The 24055-nt window shown below is 40.2% G+C and overlaps 1 protein-coding gene and 1 long non-coding RNA gene across 19 annotated transcripts in view; both read left to right on the top strand.

The window, feature by feature from the left end:
- The window catches only part of ADAM22 (ADAM metallopeptidase domain 22), a 203045-nt gene that overhangs the window by 64840 nt on the left and 114150 nt on the right, over positions 1–24055 (top strand). The window lies entirely within an intron of this gene.
- On the top strand, positions 6997–23620 carry LOC122459011. Its single transcript, XR_006279419.1, has 3 exons — positions 6997–7143; positions 19622–19626; positions 23610–23620. It is a non-coding gene; the product is annotated as an uncharacterized LOC122459011 (long non-coding RNA).

Here is a 24055-nt window from a genome sequence, read left to right as displayed (position 1 = left end):
TTCAGCACAGCTATTTTATCAGCCATTTAAACAAAACAGAATCTAACGCATATCTAGCTAGATTACTTACTAAGTTCTAAGACTCCATTCCTGTTCTGTTCCCGGCAAAAGCATCACACAGACAGAGAGAGCCTTTGTTTCTTCCCGCCTCCAGCTTTGAAAATACCTTGTCTCCGCATTGGTCATTTTGGTCAGGTGCCAGCGAAGTTATCCTAGCTTCTTAACCCTGTACAGGTGAAAGGGTTTTTCCTCTGGCCAGGAGGGATTTTAAAGGTGTTTACCCTTCCCGTTATATTTATGACAGGGATTAATAACAAGAATTTAACAAGGGAGCATCACTTGAAATTAACAGAGGAGGAGAAGGACCTCAGAGAATTGTTTGATCACAGGATGACTTTGAGCTGCCAATGTGATGTGGCTGTGAAAAAAGCTAATGCGGTCTTGGGATGCATCAGGCGAGGTATTTCCAGTAGAGATAAGGAGGTGTTAGTACTGTTACATAAGGCACTGGTGAGACCTCACCTGGAATACTGTATGCAGTTCTTGGCTCCCATGTTTAAGAAGGATGAATTCAAACTGAAACAGGTACAGAGAAGGGGTACTAGGATGATCCGAGGAATGGAAAACCAGTCTTATGAAAGGAGACTCAAAGAGTTTGGCTTGTTTAGCCTAACCAAAAGAAAGCTAATTGCTATCTATAAATATATCAGAGGGATAAATACCACGGAGGGAGAAGAATTATTTAAGCTCAGTACCAATGTGGACACAAACACAAATGGATATAAACTGGCCATCAGGAAGTTTAGACTTGAAATAGGACAAAGGTTTCTAACCATCAGAGGAGTGAAGTTCTGGAACAGCCTTCCAAGGGAAGCAGTGGGGGCAAAAGACATATCTGGCTTCAAGACTAAGCTTGATAAGTTTATGGAGGGGATGATATGATGAGATATCCTAATTTTGGCAATTAATTGATCTTTGACTATTAGTGGTAGATATGCCCAATGGCCTGTGATGGGATGTTAGATGGGGTGGGAGCTGAGTTACTACAGAGAATTCTTTCCTGGGTGTCTGGCTGATGAGTATTGCCCACATGCTCAGTATTGCCCACATCACCATATTTGGGGTTGGGAAGGAATTTTCCTCCAGGGCAGATTGGCAGAGGCCATGGGGGTTTTTCCTCCTTCCTCTGCAGCGTGGGGCATGGGTCACTTGCTGAAGGATTGTCTGCACCCTGAAGTCTTTAAACCACGATTTGAGGACTTCAATAGCTCAGACATAAGTTAGGGATTTGTTACAGGAGTTGGTGGGTGAAATTCTGTGGCCTGCATTGTGCAGGAGGTCAGACTAGATGATCATAATGGTCCCTTCTAACCTTAAAATCTATGATTCTATGATTCTCTTTATAACAGCCCTTACCATATTTGAAGACTATTTACAGAGTTGGGTCTTTTAGCCAGAACTGGCTCTTTTAACTGAGGCAGTAGAGGCTCCTGTATTTAGGTTCAGAGGTCCCAAGTTCGATCCCTCATGCTGATGGGCTTCATGGGGGGTGGACACTACTCTTTCTTACCAATGGCTGGAAGTTGAAGCTAGACAAATTTAGACTGGAAATAAGCCATACATTTTTACAGGTGAGGGCAATTAACCATTTGAACAATTTACCAAGGGTTGTGGTAGATTCTCCATCACTAGCAATTTTTAAATGAAGATTGGATGTTTTTTTAAGAGATGCTCTAGGAATCATTTTGGGAAAGTTCTATGCCCTATGTTATACAGGAGGTCTAGATGATCGCAATGATCCGTTTTGGCCTTGGAATCTATGAATCAGATCTCCCCTCTGTCTTCTTTTCTCCAGAGTAAACATGCCCAGTTTTTTTGTATATTTTTTTTGTTGCTGTCCTATGGACGCTCTCCAATTTATACATATATTTCTTAAACTGTGGTGCCCAAAAATGGACACAATACTCCAGCTGAGACTTCACCAGTAGAGCAGGACAACTACCTCCCATATCTTAGATCAGAGATTCGGCAACCTTTGGCATGCAGCCCGTCAGGGAAATCCGCTGGTGGGCTGGGTCGGTTTGTTTACCTGCGGTGTCCGCAGGTTCAGCCGATCGCAGCTCCCACTGGCCATGGTTTGCCATTCCGGGCCAATGGGGGTTGTGGGAAGCGGAGGCCAGCACATCCCTCAGCCCTCCTTGGAGATTTTTAAGAGTATGTTAGGCAAACACCTTTCAGGAATGGTCTAGATAATACTTAGTCCTACCTCTCGAGATTCCGTCCAGTCTTATGATTCTATGATTCTATTTCATGGTTCTATGAATGTAATTGTGCTTATGCTTTGTAGTCTTATCTCTGCTTGTTTTTTGATCCTGCTATGGCTGATGTTTGTTGCTGAGTGATTTTGTGTCATGCTAGATCTAAATGCCATTATCTACCTTTCCTCTGAGGCAGAGCTGATTAAAATACTGCCACTTATGGCTCAATATGCTGCCAGTATCATTTATTGATTTGATGATTCATGCAAATTCACCTCAGAACTGACATAGCCCAGTAGTGACAAAATGTGTGTGATGAGGCACTGGATCAGCTTTGAAAGAAGAGTCTTGGGCAATGGGAAAGAGGTCACTATTAGCAGTAGCACAGAAGCATCTAGCATCATGATAGATGTTCATTTCTCTCTATCCCATCATTCTCTTTTCACACAGAAATTCACAGAAAGGTAGAGGTCAAGAAAGATGTATTCTCTCTAAATTCAGGTACATGAAGTTTTGAGGTGAAGGAGTTTTTCCTTGTCAAAGATAACCATTGCCCCAAAATTTCACAAAAAAAATATTCAAAGACTCAAATTTGCCCAAAACAAATTGGTGATGTTTTCTGAGTGAAATTTCATTCCAAAAATCTCATCACTTTTAATAAGCTTTGAGTTATTTATAGATTCATGCATCAAATTTGCTAATTAAAAATTGCATAGGCAAGTTTAATGTACTAACACTGTACAGTGCTGTAATTTTTCTCATTTTTCAGTATAAGATAAAGAGGGATTCATAAAATAACATGTTAGAAAATAAAGTTGGAGTATGATGAGACAATGTTTCCATACTTGGCTCTTGAGCTCTGACAACATCCCCAAAACATTATTCTTCTTGTACAGTGGGGGGCAGTTTGCTCACAACTTACTTTATATTACATTCAACAGCCTGAAAAATGAATACATTTGATGTAAGACCTAAAGCTGCAGGTTAAGGTGCTTGTATTGGAAGATTTAAGTGGAATACATTTTCCTAATATGTGTTTCTCACAATATATAATAAAGCTAATATACTGAATGCATCCGATGAAGTGAGCTGTAGCTCATGAAAGCTTATGCTCAAATAAATTTGTTAGTCTCTAAGATGCCACAAGTACTCCTTTTCTTTTTGTGGATACAGACTAACACGGCTGCTACTCTGAAATAAAACTATGGTTTTCTTCAAATCCATAAACAAATAGAACTAAAGTCATATTTCACCTGCGCTATCAGGCAAAAAGGATAACTTCTCTTTGAATCCTCCACAATACCTATAATATTGTTTGAGGTGACCATGGGTTTTAACAATGGATACTTTTAATATTTATTTTATTTAATTGGACATACTTTAGCAGACCTCACTATTTGTACCTTCAGAACTTTTGAGAGCATCTGCTTGAAAGAAAAGTATGTGTTCACTATGACTACGCGACCACCAACATAAAAAGTATGGACCAATTCTGTTTAGTTTTTAATTTAGTGTCTTGAACATTACTCTGTTTTGGGTGAAGCGTATGCTCCATTGTTCTGGATGTTAGAATTAATGTAAGGCCTGGGACTGATGTGCAGGAGTGGATTATATTTTTATTTCGATTAAGTTTATGATCTTTAGACCTTTTTGTTGCAGGGAATGCATGCTACTTTGGCAGGGATGGCGTCAGAACTTACGCTCTCCTTTCAAGGTTGATTAAGAAAGGGTGTAATTCTAGTTCTGCTCTATAGTCATTTGTAACAGACTGGAAGCCTTTGTCTGAAGCATTCTGTAGCCATCCTGATGGTTCAGGGCATGATGGCTTAGGTTAGCTGTGTCAGGGGAAACTCCTAGAAGGAGCAATGTGCATCCCTTGCTGCTCTCTGATATACCATGCAGTATGCATAGGGGTTGCCCATTCCCCCTACCCAACTATCGAGCCACGTCATTTTGAGACGGCAGCTCACTAATTGAGGCAGGAGGCAGTCTTTCAGCTTACAATTTTCTTTAGCACTAGATTAGAATCCTGTTTTGCTGCTGAATGTGGGCATCTCATTTCTCCCTCACTAGAGCACCTGTGTAGCAGAGAGAATCTACAACTTCTATGCAAACTTTAGTTTTGTTGTTTGTAGGGTTGTGGGTGTGTGTATATCCCTGTGAATGAATGGGAATAGAATTCCTCCATCAGTCTTGCTGGGAAAAGGTTAAGTAGGTTCTATTGATTCACTGAGGCAAGTGGCTCCACCACCCCACCTGGATATAAAGAAAATGGGAGTGACTCTCTGAGGAGAGAGGATCTGGATGGCTAGGGTAAGCGGTTCTGAGATAGAAACTGTAAGAACAGCTTTTTGCAGTGGCAAAAAGTAAAATTTAGGTAAAAGATGGTGCAAAAACTTTTGAAATATGTTCTTTTCAAAAACTTTGATTCAAAAAAGGTTTTGAAAGTTTTGCAAATTTTCCCCAATTTGCCCCTCCCCCATATCTCAACCATATCTAGTAGGGTGTGGGTATACAAGCATATATTTATAAACTTTTCATTATTATTATGCTAATTTTTTTCTACAAACTATATTATATTTTTTTGTTCTCTATCTTTTATACATTCTTAGATGTAACCATTAACGTCTATTTGAGACTTACATGCTGGATTTTCTTCAGTTACTTTGAAGGGTTGCTCACTGCAAATAAGTTCCATAGCTCTGGATGACTTGAATTTGAGATAAGGACTTTATTGTGTCATGTCAGAAAGGAATAATTATTTACTGGTCTGTGGTAGTAAAACATAGAATTGTTCCATATCCTTTCAGAAATAAATTTCAGTAATACAGAAAAATATGAATTTGTATCCTGGCTAAAACATAACTTAGTGCTTGGGCTCAAGTGGTTGAGTAGCAAACAAGAATTGCCTATTTTGAATTGTCTCCCAATGCTTTTCAACAAGTTACTTGTTTGGGCAAGATGACTAAGGCATTATTTTGGTGAGTCTCTCTTATTTATGTGTCTTTGAAGACTAAAAAAAAAGGATTGCTTGAGGGGTGGGAACGCATTTCAGAAGAAAGGTCAATACATTCTTTCTAGTTTGAATAAAGGGACTCATATTTGTACGTTGAGTTAGGGCAAAACTAGTGAACTAAAACTGTAGAGATGTAAGTGTAAAGTGTGTGTACAAATGATCCATTTCTTTCACGACAACAATGTTTATAAAATACAACTATCTGAGCCTTGACTGCATATTAGATTTGAAGAACTGCCAAATAAAATGGACTTGGTAGTAAGGGAATTATCGACTATGTGACTTATAATACTAACTGAGTGGTGCCTAGAAATATAGTCTGGAAAAGTTGTGTTAATAGATTGTGGGCAAAACCCCTTACATCCGTGAGCTGTGCTGAGAGCGGCGCATGCCAGCAAAATGGCTGCACATCCTGCTGTTTCAGGACAAGCTATCTTAGGCTGTCTGTGAGAGGAGGAGCTCAGAGTAGTGTTCCTTTAGAAAGGAGCAGTTTGTGTCCCCTGCTACTGCTTTACCCTCCAGCATATTGGGAGGGAGGGCTGCCTATGTTGCCAAGGCAGCATACCATACCCTCTTGAGGATGTGGTGTGCTAGTGTAGGCAGCCAGAAGCCAGTCCATCAGTTTACAGTTCTGTTGAGCACTGAACTGGAATCCTGCTTCTTGCTGAGTGTGTTCTTTTGACACCATCTTGCCTTCTAGTGCACCCAAGTAGCAAATCTGAATGCCTGTTTTTTGTGTAAATGTCTGCTTTAGTTTTGTTTTGTTTTTTGTGAATGAGAATAAAAGGCATAGACTGAGTTAGGCAGAAATACTCATGAATGTTTAAGGATACCGTTTTTGTAGAACCATACATACAATCTTAAATTAAACTGGTGTAAGTGGTTTCTCTGATCATCACAGAGGGCTTGATCCTACAAGGTGCTGAGTGCCCTCAACTTCTATTGACTTACATGGGAGTTGAGACAGTCAATATCTTGAAGGATCAAATTGAAACTAAGGATTAAAGTATAAATTCTGTTCTTCTACACAGTCTCACTCTGTCCTTGCTGCAGCTCCTGCTCCTGGAGCAGCCTTTCTTCATCTTCTGCCTCTGACTCAGGTCATTTCAAGTTGAAAACACGTTTCCTTGCATGCTGTTGTCCTTAATGCCTTCTTCCTGGTGCAATTATATATTATTTAACACTGCAAATGTATTATTTAACTCTGTAAAGTACTTCAGGTTCTGAGTTGTAAGAAAGAAGCAGTAGAAATCAGTAGGGAGCTTTGACGTCAGTGAAAGTAGGCTCAATCTGAGAGATGCTTTTTTATTTTTAAAAAACAAAACACATTTTTTTTTGCCTACCACTTGGGCATCTGGAATAAGATCTTCTGAGGGAAATGCACTGAAGCATCTGAGTAGTTTGCAAGTATTCCTGCAGTTAAATTAGACTCTATTTAAGGGAAATTTTCAGACAAATACAGTGATACCAAATAGAAAAAATGTTTGGACTATTTCTATGTCATTTTTCATTATTTCACCAAGGAAGGCTGCAGTATGCCTTGTTTCAAAGTGAAATTTGCTTTAAAAAATTTAAGTGCATTACTTTGATCATGTGGGTATGTAGACACATTTCTCATCTATATATCAGAAAGACTATGCCCTTAAATAACGAGAAAGACAGATGTGTTTTTAAAAACAGGCTCTCTTAATCTTAGCTTTTTAAAACAGTGGTTCTCAACCAGGGATATGCAGAGGTCTTCCAGGGGGTGCATCAACTCATCTAGATATTTGCCTAGTTTTACAACAGGCTACATGAAAAACACTAGCGAAGTCAGCACAAACTAAAATTTCATCCGAACAATGACATGTTTATACTGCACTATATACTGTATCAGTGTTTCTCAACCTGGGAGTCACAATTTATTTTATAATTTAAATGGTAAAAATGAGGAAGTAAGGAATTTTTCAGAAATAGTGTGCTGTGACACTTTTGTATCTTTATTTCTGATTTTGTAAGCTAGTCGTTTTTAAGCGATGTGAAACTTGGGGTCCGCAAGACAAATCAGCCTCCTGAAAGGGATACAGTAGTCTGGAAAGGTCTAGAGCCACTGCTTTAAAATATTACAAAAAAGTTGCAAAGTAGTTGTTCAGTAGGTTTCATGAGGACAGGGATAACTGCAGAGTCCTTTTAGCAGGAAAAATAGCAGAACTTTGCTCTACTGCTATAAACTGAAATTCTCAACTAGTGCATAGAGCCTGGGTTTTGTAGGGGAACCACATGGGAATATAGGAAGGCACTAAATCTTTCCACCCTGCAATGTGTGTACCATCTGTACAGTCTATCTGTCTCTCCCATGCACTCCCACCAAATGGGCTCCTATGAAGCTCATTTGTCTCTGCTGGATTCCTCTCCACAACTGGATTTATGTCCCAATTTTGAACTTTGAACATCTTGAATCTTTCCCATAATGCAATTTGGCCAACATTTTCAAACTCTAGTGCATTAAGTTAGGCACCCTACATCCATATTTAGACTCCTAAATAAGAGAGGCTTGATTTCCAGAGCTTCTGAGCACTAATAACTCCTGTTCAGGTCAATGGACACGAGTGCTCAGCACCTCTGGAAATCCCAAGTCTTATTTAGGTGCCCAAGTTGGCATCATCATTCATATTTTCAAGCACCTGAGTTTGAAAACATTAGCCTTGGTCTCTTGACAGAAGATGGGAGCATGCCAGTTGGGAATCTAGAGAGAACATCCTTCAGAACACATTCTTAGGGCTTCTGAGGTGTCACAGGCATCACTTTATCTATTCTTATGCTCTACTTTCCTAGCTGCTCTGGCGTACTGTCATCTCCATCTCATCATAACATTGATCTGCAACCCACACAGCTGTAAAAAGGAAAAGTTGTTTATTCCTATTAAGGCTTTCCTTTGATTTGCCCAGCAATTTAACTGTTTTCCTTTCAAACAGCTATTTGCTATAAACAGAGTATGGTAAGTGGCAGTTTTAGATGACACTGTCCCATCCCAAACATTGTTAACTGTGTGCTGCTGTTAGGGGAGAAATCAGAAGACTGCTGGGGAAATGTGCACCAATTTACGTGTTTATGCATTAAGACACAGCTGCATTTTTTATATTGGTTCTGACCACCCAACACTAAGGCAAAATCCTGAAAGCTTTAGTCCCATAGGCAAAGCTCACCCACAGGAGCACATCCAGTTACTGCAATGGGAGGATTGAGCCTTAGAAACAACTCTGTAAATGTGGTTCTCTTTATTTTATTTTAATTTAAAAACAATTGTGGATGAGAATAAAATGGGTACTTTCATTTGACATGTTTCTAATCCATGGAGGAAACTATCATTTTCATGCTTCCCCCCCCCCCTTTCATTTTTTAAAAAGTAAATCAAAATCATTAGCATCACTGGAGGTTGCTTTATTTCAATTTACTGTTCAACTTAGCATTATATTCTTCTAAATAATGTACAGCTTTCTGAAGGTGTTTCCTTGTTCTGAAAGCCACAGTCCTCCTCCCCTGTACTTGACTGTCAACTTTGTTACACTACAGAACCACTGAATTCAAATTAGTTCAATTTTTTGTATTATAAATAGCACATGGTACATTGGAAGGAACTTGTTTTAGAACATAAATCATTTAGAAATATTGAGGAAGATTCCAAATATGTGTAGTAATGAGGATAACGTTACATAGTGAAGAGGATAATAAAATGTTCAAGGACTTGTGCTTTTGTCAAGTTGTAAATAGTTGTGGTGTAAATTGCAGTGCCACTTATTGGAATTAGTGTTTGCATGAATGACTCCAAAACAGCCTTAAAACCGATTAGCAGTGATGTGCTAGAGGAAGCTCTTGGAGGTTTCCAGTAAAGCCCCTTGTTTAAATTCTGTCACCAAAATAAGAAAGAGCTGGGATGATTTCCTCACCTCTTACACATTGCCATCCCACTTCTCTGCCACACTTACCCCTGGGACACAGGGTTTACCACAGGGGAAAGACAGGATAAGGAATCTGTGGGCATCCCTTGTTAAAACACTGGCAGCACATCCATAGGCGGCAAATTATATTGGCCTGTGGTGCCCATGCTCCACCAATATTCAGGAACATGGGCCCGGCTCCACCAAGGTTTGGGCTTATATTTTCAGAGCCATCCTGTCCATAGGATGGACAGGAGCACCTGCCCCAGGCCCTGCACTTTGGGGGTCCCTCTGCTTAAGGGGGACGTGAGGTCCAGGGAGGCCTGGAGGGTTGGTGGGGCGCCAGGTGCCAGCAGCAGCAAGCGACCCAGCCTCAGCCCACTCTGCCCTGCCCTGCCCTGCCTCTTCCCGCCCCGCTCCACCCTGCCCCCTCTCCACCCCTTCCCCCAAACCCCCGCCCTGGCTCTTCCTGCCCCTTCTGTGCCCTGCCCCCTCTCCACTCCATTCCACCCCTTCCGCTAAGCCCCCACCCTGCCTCTTTCCAGCTTCCACCTCCTCCCCCGAGTGACACCGGGAACTAGCGGGGTGGATTGGGGTGAGCGGGGGCCAGGTCGCTTGCTGCCAGTGCCAGGTCCCCCACTATCCCCCCAGGCCTCCCTGGACCCTGTGTCCCCCTGAAATGCAGGGCCCCCCAAAGCGCAGGGCCCAGGGTGGTTACCCCGGTCCATCCTATGGATGGGATGACTCTGCTTGGACCCGTTCTGAGCACCACCAAAAATTATACAAACCTGGCATCCATGAGCACATCAGATTCGATGCAAAGACATCTGCAAATTTGAAGTTAAGATTCTTGTTAGAAATCTTGTGTCCTTTTCTGGAGTTCATACTCAACACTCACTGAAGCACAATTTTAAGTCAACTTTATAGTCTACGATCAGGTATCAATCACACCCATAAGTGTCTCCATTTGGCCAGAACCCTTATAGATTCATTTGTATTGCAGGTGTCCATTATTCCAATATCAGTCCTTGTCACTCAGCTGTATTTCCAACTCCTGGTCAGCATATGGTTCTGGATGGGGAGCTTCCAGGGGCAGATTGCAGTGTGGCTAAGTGAAAGGGGTGGAGAACAAGGGGAATGGTGCCAGAAATGAAATTATATTGTGCCCCCAGCATACCTCTTCCACCTAGTCACAGTGGCACTTTGCACCTACAGAAGTCCCTGTGATGAGGTGCTACACAGATAGGGCTATACAGAATTTAAAATGTGAGCACTGTGAGGAGCAGTACTCGATGCTGTATGTAATACTGTCATTCCCTCTACAGACTTGCACAGCAATACAATATAATAATTACAGCAGCTGCATTATTTCCCCACCATTTGATGTGCATATAGTATTTTTTGTTATTAATGGATATATGTTGTATGAATGATCATGTAATGAAAGAGTCTGTTGTAGTGTTTATGAACAAGGAGACAGCTATAAGGCTGCTGTGGAAAAATTAGCTCTGAGCAGAGTTGTCTAAGAGGAAAATTTAGTCCTCAGTTATTTAGAAGAAACACTCACTTGTGCCTTCTGAGAGGAAAATAAAGCGTATTGCCAAACTACAGGATTTGTTGACAGAGGATAATAGGACACATTAAGAATCAAACCAAATCCTACATACTCAATTTTGGAGGTGGTTGCATCTTTTAACTCTTTTCCTACAAGATACATTTTGTGAAGTCATTGGAAATGTGACAGACCTGAAGGAAATGAAATGGGTACTAAATTCTGGGTGAAAATGCAATATAGTATTTGAAAAATGATGATCAGAAGTAGTGGGCTAAAGCATGGAGGAAGATGCTTTTATATGTTGAAGAGGAATACTGGGTAGTATCTTGGAAACCAAATTTGAATGAGACATTGACTATGAGGGATAAGGACAGACTACGAAGAAATTCTAATCACAGTGAACTGCTGTATGCTGAAAAGAGAATCGTGATCTATTACTGAAGTGGGCCCACGGGTGCCAGCAAAAGACATCATTTCACCCACAGAGGGAGGCATTCCTGCAAGGAAAATGGAGGTGGTCATTCAGATTCTAGGGAATGTGAAAACTAAGTACCATGGAAAGAATAATGTACTTTGCAGTCCAAATTGCAATCTACTTTGACTCCCATCATTTTTTCATCATAGGGTGCATTTCAGTGCTTCTGCTATATCAATATTTGAGTTTATAATGCGATAAGTTTTAAAATTTAAACTACTGATCATGTGATAAATTGAAAAAATACAGATGCTTATTGTTGAGCAGGGCTGAATAAAATGTACTAAATTCTTTAAATATGTGTTAGAACAATTGTACATTAAATTAAACACACATGTAACATTCAGCAAAATGCAGCTCAGTACACCTTTCTGAGTAAAGGAAATGTGCAACACATCCTGGTATACAGGCCCCTATTTTCTAATCTTGAGAATTCTACAAAATTGAGTTCTTCAAACAAGGCAATGGGATTAGTCCTAATTTAGGACCTCATTCAGTGCATGCCAAGAATACGTGAATGGGACAAAGGAAATACTGAACAGTATGGTGGAAATAGATGAATGATGGAGAAAATGGAAGTCGTGAATAAACGAATGTAACAGATGAGCAGCGGAAGCAAGAAAAGAAATACAACTGTGTTTTTACTTATTCGTGTTTGTATGTTTTAGAGTATTTCTCCAGCAGATGCCCCTCGGCAGTGTGTGTAGAGTGGATGTCAGCAGCATGGCTTCTGTCATATCAGAGCCCGCAGCAGAACTATTTGAATGGGCTAAGATTTTGTGTGCTATCTGTGCCATGTTAACTGGGTGTCTGAAAAAGGTTAATATGCCCAGATCGGGGATCAAATTCTCCACTCCTTTGTACTGCTCTAAATCCGTAGTAACCCCAGTGAAGTCAGTACTACTATTACATATGCCAGTGTAAACCAGTGCAGAATTTGGCTCTGTTCTGAGTGTTATTTTGGGAATGAAGAATCATGAGGCCAATAGATGTAGTTGTCCTTTTAAACTGGAGGTTTGGGAGGGGAGGATGGAAGAAAACCTATAATGTACACCAGCTATAACCAAGATAAAAGAGGGATATATTCTGATTCCCCAAGGATTCAAGTCGTTTTCACTACTGAATCCTGTCAGTGTGAATCAGCTCATACTTTAATCCATGTGGCAATGGAGAATAAGTAATAAACACTGCACTTATATTGGTAGGTCCTCGTGATGTGTTGGCTACCTGTGGAGCATCGTTTTGAACAGCTGTTGTGGAGATTACTATTGAGCATGTGATTTGGTTAATGAGCCAGGTATTTTTTAAAAAAATATACATGCCAGAGGGAGACTAGCAAATCTGCCAGTCAACTTTGCATGTCAACTGTTTTCCCATTCAGTAAACCATACAGATTCCAAACAGCACAGAGTAAGACCAAGGAGTCATAATTTGCTGGCATTTGTCTTTTTGGATGCTAGCTATTCTGGTGTACATGCTATGTGTTAAATCAAGATTGATGGCTTTATACTCAGGGTATTGTGATTATATTCTGGATTCTATGGTTAAATAATTAGTGTTGATTTCCATTTGTAGCTCCTTTGGATTATATAGTTAAACAACTGGTGTCCTTGTGCTTGCTCGTTCATTTTTAAGATCAGCTGGGACTTTTTTTTTTTTTAACTTTGTCTGTAATTTTGTGATGTCTCTAGACTGGCAATTTATGGCTCCATTTTGCTGTGGATAGCTCCTTCAAGCAACACCCTTTTCCATCTGTCTTATGCATGTGTTAAGGCAGACAAGTTGAGGGTTTGTTTGCATTGTTGCCCACTATCTCTGGCAATGGTTCACCTGCCAAATATCATGAGTGGGAGCACCGACTTCTAACCCAGAAAAACATCTATGCTATTAGCATACAAGTCCTTTTTGAAAGAACAAATTACAGTGTTACAACAGGTGCACTTTGTTTTGTTCTTTTGGTAAGTGATGTTCCCCTCCTTTCTGGTCCAGTAGACACTACTTTTATTAGGTTGACATTAATAAGGATAAATGTCTCCATAATTTGAATTATTATATATTTTTAATTCATAATGTTAATAACAACATTTTTTATTTGAAGAATTCACAATATCTAAGAAAATACATGGTAATTTTGTTCTTTGACATCATGGTGATTAGTGCAGAGGATCTGGTATATGGTATGTATTTTAGCTGATGGTGCTGTCAATAGTTGAGTACCCAAGACTTTCCATTATAAGACCCTGTTTTCAGCTTTTTTTATAATTTTCCAAACTTTAACTGTTTAGGCTGAAATTTTCCATGCTGGGCATCTGTCTGAGGCTGAATCCGCCAGCCCCCAGGAATGGAAGAAGGAGGATGAATAGGAACAGAACGGAAGAGGGGCAAAAACCAGGAGATTGCAGGGGTGGATAGGAGGAGAGGGGGACAGGAGCTGGGTGAAGGCCTGGGGACAGAGGGGTTTATAACACTGTAACCTTAATGCAGCCCCTTTGTGTGAATGAATTATGACGCAATCTTTAATGACTTGATCACATACTATTTTTCCCATAGGAGGGACAGAGTTCTGGGAATGAGTTAGGGTCATGTAGGGAATGAGGCTGTAGAAACCCTTCTCATTTGTTGTGGAAGAAGTGTTGTGAATGAGCAGGGGACTGCAGGAGGAGGTGTTGTGACTGAGGCAGTTGGATGTTGCGCTGTAGAACTGGATTGCCTCAGAGTTCCGATATGATGGTGGGCAAGCCATTTTAACCAAAATATTCACAGTTGGCTACTAATTGTGTGTTCCTCATTATCTGGGTGCTCAGTGTGAGTGACACCCCTGGGGGTTTGAGCATTTACAGCTACAACTGAAGTCAATAGGAGCTGTGCTTTGAACATACAAACTGCTATGTAATGCTAAATACTCTGACAAATCAGGCCCTAGGTATCTCAAGTTGGGCATCCAACACTAGGATGTTTTTGATATTTTTGGCTTTACTCTGTGTGTTAATCTCCATCTATGATGCTGATAATGCGACTTATTCTTACAGGGGTGATGTGTAGATAAATTCATTAATATTTGTGAAATTCTCAGATCTGATAATGAGAGCATCATAGAAATGCCCAGGGAGAAATTAATAATTTTGTATTCAATACTGGGTTTGTACAGTGTATAATTAAAAGAGCTCTGTGGCCACACATTGTAAGAGGGGGATAAGAAGAAAAACTATCCATTTACCAAGTGAGACAGGAATCACAACAGAGAATGTGATTATGTAATTAAAGCTTGTGTCATGATGGATATGCACGACGGGGCCAAATGAAGCATCCTTAAGCATCCTGTGCATCCTTAAGTCTGGCATTTTCTAACTTTTCAGTGTTTGATTTTGCAACCTTAATGATCTTTTAACATAGTGTTTTTGGATGTAATTTCATATTTGGTACTATGGTACGTACCTTAATCTGAAATTAGTTTGATTTGTGAGAGGGCAATTGGCACCAAATGTTGACTAGTGCTACTGTACTAAAATAGATGAACATACAACCATTTTAGTATGGAGATCTGGATTTAAATGCACCCTAGATCACAAGTGAAATAAATTTGACTCGGGAAAATGTTTTCCATATCACAAAACCTCAACAAGGGAGGTAGTTTCTGCTATTGCAAGAAAAGGCACATTAAAGGCTGGGATGGAGCTGCATTGGGAAAGTTGTGTGGGAAGTGTGTCTAGCATCTGTCTGCTCTGTGCTTGCCTCCCACCGTATTATTCATGTGCTCAAACACTAAAATTAATTATATTCACTCAAACTTTAAAGGAACCCCCCGCCCCCAACATTGACACATGGACAGAATGGCATTGATAAAGCTCTCTTCACTTTGTAGTAGAGGTGCAAACTCAGTCTAAAAATGTCTGTTCATTTTAATAGGCTTTCTTCAGAAATTTCAGTAAAAAAATGAAAATGCATGAAGATATACTTGTGTAAATTATTCATAAATAAAAACAGCATGATGCTGTATTGATGCTGGTGTTGCCATTGCTACTGTACTCAGAAATAGGAGTAAATCAACAACAGAGTACCTGTCCTTTACCCAGGCTGCTTTCAGCTTTCTAGGGTTTGTCTACATGGGAAGTTACAGTGTGGCAAGCTAGGGTATGAATCTACAGTGCACTAGCTTGCCATGCACTGACATCCCCTGTGGACATTGCTTCAGCAGAGTGAAAGTCCTGGTGTTGTAGACTAAGCCACACTCCAGAACTTTCACTGGGCTGAGCAGAGTCCACAGAGAGTGTTACTGTGTTTGCGGCAAGCTGGTGCGATGTGGATTCACGCCCTAGCTTGCCAGGGAGCAACTCTGCTATGTAGGCAAGCCCTGAGACTTAGGATCATGAAAGTTAGAGCAAGAAAAACCTTATTTCATCACCCTTCCAATGAAGATTGATACCTTATACCATCTTCAGCCCATTATTCGTATTCTAGTTTTAGAGCATCTCCAGCAGTAGTGCCTCCTGTTGGTTACTGCAAAGAATTTCTGCATGAGGTGTTGCCGATCCATTGTGTTGGAAGTAGATGGAGTCTTGTTATGGCATGAAGAAGTAGGCTGTAGTTACAATCCCTGTATTAGCAGAAAAAATAACTACTGTATTGTGTTTGTGCACCTTGCAGCACTGATTCTACAAAGGGTCTTTCTTTTAAAAGTATAATTATGAAATGGTTAATTGCACTTTAAGTAGCTTTGAAAGCATTATTCTTGCTTTTATTGTGTTGGAAACTATATTTAGATTTCATAAAAGAATAGTTTAAAATGGTATGGTATATTAAAGTCAGACCATGACTAGATCTCTTTTCTCGGTACCTACAGTACAAAATATTAGCTCTTGTGTTTTTCTTGGAAGCTAAGGGCACTAAGCATTCGACATTACATGCAGAATTTTTCAGTAATTTCCCACAAAATTGACTATATGCCTATTATTGTTATGGGTTGGGTGAAACATCATTGAAACTGGTGAGTGTAGCAGCTGTCCTTCATTTGGGATAAAGAAGGGCCTCACACTAAAACACCAGCAAACCTCACTGCCTAGAAAAAAAAGTCCATCTGAGTCTGCTCAGGAATTAGAACAATGTGGGTGGAGGGTTTTCTCTGGGTGTTGTTTGATAGAGATTTGTGCATCTGTGTGTGTGTAAGAAGGGGAGAAACACATAAAAGCATAGAGTAGGCAGCAAGACAGAGCCGAAAGAAGCACTGAGCATGGCCTTGAGAAAAGAGTAGAGAGAGTGAGTTTGGATTTGAGCACTGGCTGAAAGGGTGCTGGAGATATGAGCAAAGAAACTGTTTCCTGTTGTTTGACGCCTGTGTTCAGGGGAACAGGATTTTGTACATTCTGTGTAAATAATCAGGATTGTGTCACCAGATACCCGACTCCATCATCAGTTTCTCTTCCTAGTCAAAGCAACTCTCAGGGCCCTTAACTTTGGCCAGCCACTTGGGTCAAAAGGAGTAACGTTGTGCAGACAAGAACACCTTACCTAGTCAGAACACAAGGGCTGAAAAGAGATGGACCAGAAAAGCCCTTGGTGTAACAACTACAAATTGACAGGTGAACCCAAGCTGGCAAAATTACGCATGTCAGCAGTCAGGCTGGAGTTTGAACCAGGAGCTGTTTGTGATGGAGCAGTGAAAGTGCTGCTACTTTTGTGAAAGCTTTTCTCCCTGCTTTTGCTGCCACTCCTTTTTCAAAGTGATAATAGGAACTATGGACATAAGGTAAATAAAATGAAAATAGTCAAGAACATCTTGAGGCAGTTTATGCTCATTCCACCAAGAAATTAACCCTCTCCAGGAGTCCAAACCTTGGCTGTTCACAAATCAGAACGTTATGTTTAGTTGTAAAGTTTTATCCCCCCATTACTGGCCTGTTTAGGATTCCAGAGCTCCTCTCTTGAGCCACTCTAAGATCACATGCTTAAATCCTGCAGTAAGATTCAGGGTAATTACTGTTGAGTCATATTGGCAGGTGTGATCAATTATCTCCCACCAGGCTATCAATGGAGCCAGAGTGTATTTTTAGGTAAGAAGGAGTCAGGAGTTAGGACTGAAGAGGTTTTGGAGAGGGAAATCCCAGGCACATACCAGCATGTGTCAGATGCTTTAGCTGAGGTTCATATTGCGCTACAGTTTTTGATTTAACAATAATAATAGGAAAGTACTGAGTTTGGACAGGGTCTGTGTGTGATCTGTTGAGGACTCAACTTACTCATACATCCCTAATTTCTTTTTGGAGTAATTGTTTGTTGTTTAATACCCAAATGGAAGAGGCGAGGGAGTACATGGAATCACCTTCCCCTTTCCCTCACCCAAAAAAGTTTTGCTTTTAGTAGCAGAAAATAGCAGGGCCAGAGTATTTGGAAAGTGAAGAGCAGCTTGAAGTTCTTCAGGTCAGAACATACATGTACGTTTCAAACTGCCTTTTCATTCCTCTCAAAATGGCCACTGTACACATCTCCCAAAGACACCTCAAACAGTAGTTCTTCTCCTACAGCCTTGTCCTGCACTTCCTGCTACTGCTTCAGAGAAGCAGAACTGTTTCTTCTTTCAGGCTAATACTCCCTAGATACCCATCTGGTTAACTTAATAGCTATATCCATTAAATTAAATATCAATTGGAAAATTTTTTTAGTAATTGTGAAGAGGGGATATGGAGTGCGGTGAAAGCTTTACAAATATAATGTGATAAACAGATGTTCTCAATGGAGTTTGGAGTTAGCAAATCCTTCCTGAACAGAATGGAGGACTGGGGGTTGAGGGGAAAGCAGAAGACTGGGTGGATTGGCTTAGAAAGTGGGCATAAGGATAAGAGATTCTGAATGCTGCAGCCAGTCAGATGCAGGAATGTGCCATCTCAGTGGCTCTTCAGAAGCAGATTTTGTAAATCACATTTTTTTTTAAAAAAAGAAAAGGAGTACTTGTGGCACCTTAGAGACTAACAAATTTATATGAGCATAAGCTTTCATGAGGTACAGCTCACTTCATTGGATGCACTTGGTGGAAAATACAGTGGGGAGATTTATATACACACACAGAGAATATGAAACAATGGGTTTTATCATACACACTGTAAGGAGAGTGTTTCAGAGTAGCAGCCGTGTTAGTCTGTATTCGCGAAAAGAAAAGGAGTACTTGTGGCACCTTAGAGACTAACAAATTTATTTGAGCATAAGCTTTCGTGAGCTACAGCTCACTTCATCGGATGCATTGTAAGGAGAGTGATCATTTAAGATGAGCTATTACCAGCAGGAAGGAGGAGGGGAAGGAGGAAAACCTTTTGTGGTGACAAGCAGGTAGGCTAATTCCAGCAGTTAACAAGAATATCAGAGGAACAGTGGGGGGTGGGGTGGGAGGGAGAAATACCATGGGGAAATAGTTTTACTTTGTGTAATGACTCATCCATTCCCAGTCTCTATTCAAGCCTAAGTTAATTGTATCCAGTTTGCAAATTAATTCCAATTCAGCAGTCTCTCGTTGGAGTCTGTTTTTGAAGCTTTTTTGTTGAAGTATAGCCACTCTTAGGTCTGTGATCGAGTGACCAGAGAGATTGAAGTGTTCTCCAACTGGTTTTTGAATGTTATAATTCTTGACGTCTGATTTGTGTCCATTCATTCTTTTACGTAGAGACTGTCCAGTTTGGCCAATGTACATGGCAGAGGGGCATTGCTGGCACATGATGGCATATATCACATTGGTAGATGCGCAGGTGAACGAGCCTCTGATAGTGTGGCTGATGTGATTAGGCCCTATGATGGTGTCCCCTGAATAGATATGTGGACAGAGTTGGCAATGGGCTTTGTTGCAGAATACAGACTAACAAGGCTGCTACTCTGAAACTAGTTACATATTTACTTTTCCATCAGCTACTTCTTGTGACAGGCAGTATGCACTCTTCTTGCACAGATATTTCCATTCTGGTGTTCCGAAGGGTTCAGCCCTCGAACCAATCTCTTCAACTTGGGTTATCATTACCATGCAGATGATACTGAAGCCTTTTCTCTTTCATTCTTTTGGGCCTTTCATCATTTTCTCTTTGTCTGAATTTTCTCAACATCTATACTTTGTGTAACTTACCTCGAATCCAACATGTCCAGAAAGGCTATCTACTAATTTGGTAGGAAGAGCATTTCAGCCAAAACTCCACCACTTTCCTTTTTGTAAAACTTCCCAACTCAAATCTCATATTTGATCCTATTGTCAGAAACTGTGTTTGACTTGAAGCTAAACTCTCATTAAAGTCTTTTGCTGAATTTTTAGTTACACATAATGGAGGACTGTGGAAAGGGATGAACTTTAAGAAAGACAGAGAAGAGACGGAAGAAAAACATTCACAAAAATGTTCCACAAGGTACAATGGAAAAGGGCAACAATATCAGATACAGTAAATTCAATCATTATTTCTCACCTATAACATTGATGTATCATATGCAGACACAAGACTGCATTTTAGGATTATGATTCTGAGCTCTCTTGTGCTTCCCATATCTCTTAGGTTTGGAATTCTGTCTATTGTTTCTACATAGGACATCTGTCTCTGCTCTCATAACTTCTATTCCTGCATTCAGATCCAGTCATCTGGAATGCCTTAATTCCATTTTTATGCTCTCCCTAAATCTCCACCCTTGAGGTGTCTGTTTGTTCAAAATCCATTTTTTTCCTCTCACTTGCACCTGGAAAAGGGAACACATCTCTTCCATCCTTAGAAATATTCCTTGTCTTCTTTTCTGTTCCAGAATAAAATACAAATCTCTCTCTCTCTCTCAGTCTTCAAGATCTATGGACTTGTCTCCTCTTCTTTCCAGTCTGATTGTTTTATATTCTCCTTTCTTTTCTCCATGATCTTCATTCCAGACTTAGTTCTGACCCACTTACATCTCCACAGCAGATTCTTCTCCCTCATAGTCTCTGCACCCATTTAATCTCCAACACCTTGACTGTTTTTTTCACATTCCACCTATTCTCTGTGGACTCCTTTTCCTGGCCTCAATTCAGGAAAACCATGTATACACATGCTTAAGTCTGTACCTATTCAAGACAACTCTGAAGCACATGCTTATGTGCTTTCCTGAATAAGGGTGCTTTCCTGAACTGGGACCCCTCTTTAACACTCAAATCTTATTCCCTAAGCCTTCTAGTTTCCTTGTGTTCTATCACTGGGACTAATTGGCTAGGAAGGGTAGCAGCAATCTGACCTCTTAAGACTGTAATTTGTTCAAGGCAGGGACTCCATCTCTGTTTTTATAAAACATCACTCTTATTTCTTGATCCATATGGAATCGCTGATATGACTTAGAGTTAAAATAGTGCTAAAAGCTGGTGGTATTGTAAACAGATGGTGATTAGCCTGTTCTATTTGTGTACATTTTTAAAATAACCATTTTTCCCTCTTGTAGTTTTCATAAGAAACAAAAACTCCAAAAGCAGATTGTTGGCATTATCATAATTACTTTCTCATTTTCAGAGTCATAGTTCACATGTGTTTCTTGTGAAATGTTTTTTCAGAACTTAACATATGGGATTTTTTGCTCGCTCCTTTTCAAGGAGTTTATCTCACTGATTGAGCTTATAGTTCTGAAAACATTGTATCACAGCCTGTTCAGTTTATGCTCATAGGTGTTTTGTCACCATGATTTTCTATGTCCTTAGCTCTTGTGAGATTTTTTTTATTGTTGTTTATTGTATTCAGATGCAGATTTTCATTTATAGTAGCTGTATGGTTTTAAAAAATATATTTAAGCCAGCAGAAATAGATTTTAAGGATGGGGTGGCTGTCAACCAAACTGCTTCTATTGCAACACTACTGTATAGATAAAGGACCATGTGACTTATTCCAGCTGAAATACAAATTATTTTATTGCTGATTGCTCGTTGATTTATGCTTCTTAAGCAATTATTAATTCCATTGGCCTTGGCCAGGAATTTACATCATATGGTTTTGAAATAACTATTTTATTTTAGCCAAATCTATATGCTTCATTATTATTGAAGGTGAAAATAGAACTGCGTGTGTTGGTGTTTTGTGATATTTCCCATGCACTGTGCTAAAATTATTAATAAATATATTATCATAAGGCATTCTTTGTGGGAAATTATGTTTATAAACAAAACACTCCTGCGTGTAATTAAAAGATTTATTATAGCGGTACAATTAGGGGGCAGACAAGTCATGTTGACATCTTCTGTGAAGGCTACAATACCCCATGCCAGTTTAAAAATAAAATAATAATAATAATACTGTCACCCACCCATTATCAGTCCCCCATAGTACTCCCAAAAAACTTCACACACATTCTCCAATTTATGATGTTTGGTCTCAGTGTGTTTTTTGTTGTCTGCCTAGTTAGACTATACAGTCTATGGGAAAAGGACCTTATCGTGTTCTGTATGTTGTAGCACAGAGCTCCCTGCGGACCTCAGTAACACAGATACAACTGTAACTTCAGTGGAGTTGCACAAGAGTAATTGAGGGTAGAGTTTGTGCTTTTGGTTATAGTAATGCTTTTGGTATCCCAGTGAAAGGATAAACTGTTGCTAGATGGAACAGGCCGCAAGCAATAAGAAATACCATATATTATCTTAGCAGGCATGGATTAAACATATCTTAAAAGAGACCATTTCTCCCAAAAGGTTTAAACCATGAAGGGATGTAGTCAGAAAAACATCATCTAGGCCTTCGAGCTTTCTACAAATAGCTGATTTGCATGTGTAAAATCATGACAAGTTAGCAGAAGGAAAGAAAGCAAAAGCCATTAGAAATGGCTCTGATTGCAGAGCCATTGGCCATTATCTCTGAAAATTTGTGGCAATCGGGGGAAGTCCCAGACGATTGGAAAAAGGCAAATATAGTGGCCATATTTTAAAAAAGGAAGAAAGAGAACCCGGGGAACTACCGAACGGTCAGCCTCACTTCAGTCCCTGGCAAAATCATGGAGCTGGTCCTCAAGGAATCCATTTTGAAGCACTTGGAGGAGAGGCAGGTGATCAGGAACAGTCAACATGGATTCACCAAGGGCAAGTCATGCCTGACTAACATGATTGCCTTCTATGATGCGATAACTAGATCTGTGGATATGGGGTAAGCGGTGGATGCGATATATCTTAACTTTGGCAAAGCTTTAGATACAGTCTCCCACAGTATTCTTGCCAGCAAGTTAAAAAAGTATGGATTGGAGGAATGGACTATAAGGTGGATAGAAAGCTGGCTAAATTGTCGGGCTCAATGAGTAGTGATCAATGGCTTGATGTCTAGTTGACAGCCGGTATCAAGGGGAGTGCCCCAGAGGTCTGTTCTGAGGCTGATTTTGTTCAATATCTTCATTAATGATCTGGATGATGGGATTAATTGCATCCTCAGCAAATTTGGAGATGACACTAAGCTGGGGGGAGATGTAGATATGCTGCAGGGTAGGGATAGGGCCCACAGAGACCTAGGCAAATTGGATGATTGAGCCAAAAGAAATTTGATGAGGTTCAACAAGAACAAGTGCAGAGTGCTGCACTTAGGTAAGAAGAATCCCATGCACCGCCTCAGGCTGGGGACCAACTGGCTAAGCAGCAGTTCTGCAGAAAAGGACCTGGGGATTACAGTGGACAAGAAGCTGGATATGAGTCAGCAGTGTGCCCTTGTTGCCAAGAAAGCCAATGGCATATTGGGCTGTATTAGTAGGAGCATTGCCAGCAGATCAAGGGAAGTGATTATGCCCCTCTATTCAGCACTGGTGCGGCCACATCTGGAGTATTGCATCCAGTTTTGGTCCCTGCACTAGAGAAGGGATATGGACAAATTGGAGAGAGTCCAGTGAAGGGCAATGAAAATGATTAGGGGGCTGGGGCACATGACTTATGAGGAGAGGCACTATGTTGCCCTTAGTCCAATGTCTGCTTTGTATTTTTGTTTATTTTCCTTAATCTACTTAGCACTGTGCAATGGGATGAAATCTTGATCCCACAGAAGTTAATGGCAAAATTCCCATTGACTGGGCCACCCTGAAGTTTTGCTTAGCAATGTCCCTGCAGACATTTGGCTAAATAATATGGATAAAAGCCTTTGAACTCCTGGAGAAAGCAAGAGTAAATAAATGGCTCTGAGACAGATCCACTGCAAGAGTCTGAGAGTGACACTCTGTCAGCTAGTCAACAAACCAATACAAAAACCTGATCGATCCCAGTGGAATGGCCAAAGGCAAGCAGGATAGCCAGACCTTATCCTGGCTCGACTCCCCTGTGCATTATGATCTTACCTACTGCTTTAGACTGACTCTGAGTTCACTTTTATGGTGCACTTGTGTATTATGAATTTTTTCTTAATACTGCACCATTACTTTTCTAGGGGTCTGCTAAAGGCAGCTGCCATTTTTTGTTCAGCTCAAATGTAATATGTTATAGAGGTGACTTGCAGTGTGTTCTTTATTATTTACTCCTAATGTAAACCAGAAAAAATCATTCAGATTGAAAGTATATGGTTTCCCTTTAATGTATGGAAAAATGTAATAATCTTTCCTTGTCAGTTTTGCCCACCCTCTTTTGGATGTCAACAGCCTACCTGGTCTTTCAATTATCAGTGACTGGTTTTTGAGGCTTTGGATCCAAAAATTTCAGCCTAGACTCTAGTCTTCCTTTTTTGTGTTTAAATATAAATCTATTACACACAGAATGCATCTCTGCTGTAGCTAATTGTTTCAGTGAGTTTTCGGAACATGCCAGGGAAGGTATCCTGCTGTTTTTGTGCTTTTCAGATGTAAATGTTTAAACAAGCCTAGCTGAGATGTAGTGCAAAAGTTTATGTACTCAATGCTCATGGTTCCTTTTCT

This window comes from Dermochelys coriacea, chromosome 2 (assembly GCF_009764565.3).
Source record: "Dermochelys coriacea isolate rDerCor1 chromosome 2, rDerCor1.pri.v4, whole genome shotgun sequence".
NCBI lineage: Eukaryota > Metazoa > Chordata > Testudines > Dermochelyidae > Dermochelys > Dermochelys coriacea.
The sequence above is the reverse complement of the archived record's forward strand: the minus strand, read 5'-3'. Positions and strand labels throughout refer to the sequence as shown.